The following is a 6,105-nucleotide window of genomic DNA, read 5'->3' as shown; positions in this document are numbered from 1 at the left end:
AGGAAACCGACCTAATATGTTACAGTGTTCTGCAAAGCATCTAATACTCTTGGTTTCTTACCTCCCTGTTGCATTGGTGGTGTGGTGTCTGGAGAAACAGTGGATTAATAGTGGGAAGAGCTGATCCCTCTTTGGAGAGGTGAAGGTAAAACAGCAGCAGTTTGAGGTTTCTGGTCTTTGGAATGTTTTAGTTGACAGTACATAACTGTCTGAACAATTCGTAAAGCTGTGCTTCTGTTTCATTACTGAGAAGCAGTGAAAATAAATGCAAACACTTGTGCATGCTCTGTACTCACACAAGCCACCATATCAAGCTAATCTGATGTGTAATTTTTCAAGCAGTACTGATGTTCCTGCAGACTGGCTTCACATAAGGCAAAAGAGGAGTGTGAATGAAGGTCTGCGTCTCTAGTAAGTGCTGAGCTCTTAGGGCATGGAGTAACACAAGCAGTACATGTGTTTTGGTTTGTGCAAGGTCCTACACATAGTTGCATACACATAGTTGTGCACCATCCTTTTAGAAGGCAAAGCAGGGGCCCTGGGTTTGGCTCCAAGTGGAGTGAGTACCTTGCTGGCACTATTTGGACATGGGTTGTGATGCGCTGTCAAGGAAGGCATATTACCTTTGTCAATCGTTTCAGCACAACAGAAACCTGTTCCAGGAGTGGAGCCGTGGAAGAACCTGGTAGCAGGAAGAGGAGGGGGATTTTTGAGGACTGTTCTCACATCAAAGCCAAAGTATCAGCCAGCTGACTGCGCCATTCATATTTTTGTCTTTCAAAGATGCAGCATCATCTGGAGAAAGAGGCTGGAAATGGGGTAGGTCCTGCTTTGCAGCCCTAAACCTGGTGTTTAGAGCTATGAGGAGAGTAAGGAGGATAGGCTAGCTGCTTGTTCTGAGCAATGGAGTTTGGATGGGCGTTTGTATAAAGTCAAATAAGATATGTCCAGAGCAAGCCTTGGTTGTTAAACAGTCAACAAATCCATGCAATGTAAACTCTGAGGAGTACTTTTGTTTTTATATACCAAATTTGTATTGTCCCATTTATAGGTGTCTATTTAATGTTTGTCCAGACACCTCTGCACAACCTGAGGGATTTTTTCTTTGCTGTTTTTTTTTTTTTTAGTGTGATGGTGGCCTTGTTTCCAGGTTATTGAAGTAAATGAACTTCGAATGTGATAAGGAGCAATACCACAAATGACCAGGGGGTGTCACAACAGCTTCACAAAAATACCTTTCTTTTCCGGGCAGCAAGAACAACCTGTGAATTAATGCCTTTGATGACGGTATCATCTTACGGTTGCTAAATAGATCCTGCTGTAAAACAGTGTCACTCACATTCTCGTTTCTTGTTATGGCCTGCTTCTAGAGGAACTTTGTTGCACCCTGCCTTTATGCAAACGATGCTTGCTGCCTCTCTTGCTAAATATTTCAGTTTTTAATCTGATCCTGTGAAGCTGGGTGCAGGAGTAAGAGCTGCCCACTTGGGCTGTGCCCCTGTGTCTGCTAAGGAAAGGTTCTGCTGTGTAAAGAAGACTCAGTATGGGTCTTTTGCTCATGGTCCCCATGCATGCATGCAAAATAAGGGCTCAGTAATGTATTCAACCCATTTTGTACGGAAGGGAATTGTTTCATGATAATGAAAACTTGTTCTGTGTACAGTTTTGCCCTTTGCCCCTTTAACTGATGCATAAACCAAGATCAAATCTCTAAGGAACCAATTTTGTGGCCTTTGAGATGGTGGTTCCCTTCTCTCTGGAAGGACAGGGTTGGAGAGAGATGACTGCTGCAAACACTGTTTTTCCTTGCAGGTGTGTCCAGACTCTCCGCTGTTGGACCTTGATGAACCATCTAGGAGACTTTCTCTGGTTTGTAGGAAAGCCAGATGTTTTGTGAGTTAATTTACAGTAGCTAGCTTAAAACCTCGGTTTTGCTTTAGACAGCAGTGTGACTGACATTGTAGAGAGAAAGTATTTCTACATCTCCCAGTTTGCTAAAATTGGACGACTGCTACTTCAGCTAGGTGCCAGGTGACCATACCCTTCCAGTTTGGGATTATTCTCACTGTCTCCCTCCCAGTGCCCAAGTCCATAAACTCTCTGGGTGTGCCCAGCACCTTGTGTCACAGGGAGGGATGCTGGAACTGTGGTTTGGAGACAAAAGAAAATATATTGTAAAACAGTTTGTAATACTATATTACAGTGTCTGAGTGCCTTAGCTTTTTTTTTTTTGTGACAGCTGTGGGATTTTTCAGTTCTTTTAAGTGTCTATAAGGGCTTGGTTTGAACTGGAAAGAGAGAGGGACACTTTCTCCAGGAGTTACAGAAGTAACGTGGGGAAACTGCTGTGCTCAAGCAGGGGAACAAACTTGCCAAAATGCATTTGGTTGTTGCCAGCATGATTGCTTGTGTTTTCACTGCTGCCCCAAACATAGCCTCTTCTTTAGATCTTTTCTCCAGAAGTATTGTATACCCGTTCCTTGTAAAATCAAGATAATTAAGAAAATCCTGCTTGGAAGAGAGCCTGGGTTGTTGCCTAAGGAAAAGTCCAAGTGTGCTTCTCTGTGCTTCTGTTTTGGCAGCAAGATATATCACTGTTCAGCAAGGAGGTATGAGAGAGAAATAAGATTTGTGTGAGTAAATCTCACTTTGTCTAGGAGGGGAAGTGAGGTCATCGCCAGACCTGGAGCCTATCCAAAGCTTTTCTAATCACAGAGATGGGCTTAACTAGGTTATTTGAAATACCTTGGCTCAGGAATGAGCACTATAAGTTATTTAGGCATATCTTAAGGAATTAGTGGTGCATTTTCTCCTTAAGAAAAAATCTTTCCAGGTCTATGGGGGCTTGGCAGAAGGGTTTTTGTCTCTAAACTCCTCCCATGATAGTTATTGCACATACAAGCTTAGGACTCCTTGATTTCTGCAGCTGAATTGGAGGACTGTTTGCTTTCACCAACTGACCTGTCTGTTGGTTATTTTACAGTCTTCCCATAGCTTCTGCAATAAAACATCAACAGTATTTTGCTGCCTGGTGGCACGTTCCAGGAGGAGCAGGTCTGTGTGTTTGTCATGCTCGCTTGCACATAGTAAACCCATTCTTTATATTCAGCTGTTGGCCAATGGGGGGCAATAAATGATTTATAACCATGGCAACAGTTGCTGCGGGAAACTGACATCAACAAGAATCTTTTTCATGTCCACATCAATGAAACTATTAAAAATCTTCCCACTCTGAATCGGGTGAGACCATTTGTGACAACTTCCCCAGAATTGGCGTAGAGGTAAGTCAGATGGAAATGATATCATGCAAAATGTCTGGTACAGGGACCAATGACCCTTTCAACTATCTCAAGTTGGAAGTTCCTGTAATCAGATCAAATGTTTTCTGCCACCAGCTGAATCTGGGTTTTCTGGGAAGGAGATTTGACAACAAAGGTTGGCAGAATCTGCTTTTGCTCAAGTTGCGCTGTGTTGTTTCAGAGATTTCTGCAATGGAGAAAATCTTGTGGTGTGAACTCAGGGGAACATGGGTATTTGTAGTTGCTGCTTCAGCTAACCGCCTTCAGGCATTTGTAGGCTTGGGTCCTGTCTGAACTTGCAGTTCTTTGAAGCTTTATCTTGCATTCAGGCTCCTCAAAGCAAGGGTTATGGCTGAAATAGAAATTGCAGATACGATTAAAGATTTGGGAAAGGGATACATTTAAATGAAAGAAACTAATAGGTTGAAGAGAAGGCTGTTACGGAAAATATGAACTCTGTTGGATGCTTCAAACTAAATGTTTTTACCTCTGTAAAAAATGAGTTTCAAAATGACAATTCATTTCCTACAGTCTCCTTGATTCCAGTGAAATATTTTCATGTTTATAGGAAGAGTTTTTCTCTCCACAGAGAAATAAATTTCTGTCCGTTCCTATGAAGACTCCCTTTGTAAAGGGAGTGTGTAAAAGCACAAGAAACAGAAGTGCTTGGTCAGCCCGTGGTCTACCTTTTGCTCAGCACCCAGTGTGCTTCTGAACACTCAGGAGGCTTTGGCTGTACATCCTTGTCTCTTCCAAAAGCACTCTGCTGGAGTGGAGAGAAACTAGCCTGATGCAGGATGTGCTGAAGGTATACAAGACTGGCAAGAAATTAGTGTTGGCATTTTTATACAATTAAAGCCTGAATGGAACAGCATTCCTGGTGCTTCCAAAATGTTGTAAGTAGGAAACCACCCTGTATACGCTGGTGGGATGACCAGCATCCCACTTCCGTGTCCTGGCTGAAGCCATCCTTGTTTCTGCATCGTGAGTTTGAAGCATGCAAGTCATTGCTGTTCATGGGTGATCTCTTTTTGGTCTGATTGATTTTTAGGAGAAGTCTATGTTGTTATAGACATAAGGTCACTCTTAGTTCAGAAATGGTGTCTTGAACACTTTGACTTCCTGGAAGCCTGAAGTTTGAAGCGACATTGCAATGTAACTTGGTAACGGTACATTTGCAGAAGAAAAATGGGAGTTTTGATCAGACTAATAATTTGATGCACAAACATAAGGTGGAGGGCAATGTGAATGATAAAGGGATGGGAGAATTGAAGGGAAAAGTAGAAATTTTTTGGTTGCTTGGGGAGTGGCAGGGAGAGGCTGAAACATCTTATTTTAATATCCTGATAGAACTTCTGGCTTCTTCTTTGGTATTGGTTGTTTTTAATCTGACTTTAATCTTTTTGTTTAATCTCCTCTAGATACTCAAAACAATTCACACTTACGTTGGTTCTTTTTTATTATTCAAAATTACTCAAATTGAATAATTTATTCAATTTATCTAAATTTATCCAGATGTAAATCTGATTTTTTTTTTTTCCCCTAACTCAGTCTTGGCAAGGAGAGCTGCTGAGGGGTACTGCAGCAGGCTACAGTGCAAGTAATATTCTACTTCAGAGCTGCTCACCAGATGAGACCCTCTCAGTTCTTCACATTGTTCAGCATAGCTGTGGGAAGCAGCAGTGCTCCCGGGACTAGTCATAGTCCAGCATTTAAAAATGTATGTGTTGATAACAGTGCGGTAGTCTGAACTATTTTGGGAAGGGGACCAAATGTCCTATTGCGTCTCCTGCTGGGCCAGGCAAAGAAACACCTAATACAAACTCTTCAGAGTGTTTCAGGTGAAGTTTTGGGAACTTAGAAGAGACACAGTAACCATAAAGGCAGGTTTTTCTTGTTATCTTTCAGTCCTCAGCTCCAGACTGCTGATTGCTTTGCAAAATGGTGGAGAAAACTAGTAATAAAAACATGCTGGGTGCTCCACCTGTGTCTGTGCCAGCTGGGGTCTGTCCCCAGGCCTTTGTGGTCCATCCTTGGTGTGTGCTCCTTTGGGTGTGACTTTTAGCTCCTTGATTTGCACAACATGCCTTTCTACTCTGTGGGGAAAATTGTTGTAATGTTCTTAAAATGCAGGAATGGCAGACCAAGAACTGGTGGTGATTTTTTAAGTGTAGTAATAGCACTTTTGGAGATATTCAGAACTTAAGTGCACTCAGGGACCATAAAGGATGCCAATTGGGTCATTGTGAGAAGATATCTGCAGAAAAGGTTAAACAAGCATGGTCTGTGTACCCAACTAAATGTGTTTCTCTGGTGCATGAAGTTCTGGTGGTGTGCACAGAATCTCAGCTTTCATTGATTCACTTAAGTGTTCCTTTAGTTCCCTTGGCTTCAAAAAGCACCTAGAGTACCAAGCCTTATTTACCCAGTGAACAGGCTGAATATGCAGGTGGCCTGAAACAGCAACTCCCTGTTTCTTGCTGGCTGGCATGCCAGTCCTAAAACCTGGTGGTGTTGCTTTGTTGTCAACACTCAGTTCTTTCCCAATTGGTAAGTACTAGAATGAAAAGGGGGAGATGATCAGAGTGAAATGCTGAGCATTTGCTGGGCAAATGCTGCCCAATGGTGGGTAGGGATAGACGTATTTCTGGGAAGTTATATTCCTCAGGGGATGAGTAAAAAAAAAAAAAAAAAAATCTAAGTAAGTGCCTTTATTAGTTCCTCTGTAAAGGCTGCATTGTCTCCTTGGTCTTTCCACAGAGCTCTTGAAGGCAGTGATAGCTGAGTGTGACATTTGCACTGTCGA

At 42.3% G+C, this 6,105-nt stretch overlaps 1 protein-coding gene across 1 annotated transcript in view; it reads left to right on the top strand.

Moving 5' to 3' along the window:
• Window positions 1-3,265: 3,265 nt before the first annotated feature.
• Window positions 3,266-6,105, top strand: part of TOGARAM2 (TOG array regulator of axonemal microtubules 2) — a 60,059-nt gene continuing 57,219 nt past the window's right edge. The window contains exon 1 of the mRNA XM_083827825.1: window positions 3,266-3,281. The gene's annotated coding sequence lies outside the window, so the exon portion shown is untranslated. The remainder of the gene's footprint in view (window positions 3,282-6,105) is intronic.

This window comes from Anser anser, assembly GCF_964211835.1.
Source record: "Anser anser genome assembly, chromosome: 3".
In the NCBI taxonomy this organism is placed as follows: domain Eukaryota; kingdom Metazoa; phylum Chordata; class Aves; order Anseriformes; family Anatidae; genus Anser; species Anser anser.
The sequence above is the reverse complement of the archived record's forward strand: the minus strand, read 5'-3'. Positions and strand labels throughout refer to the sequence as shown.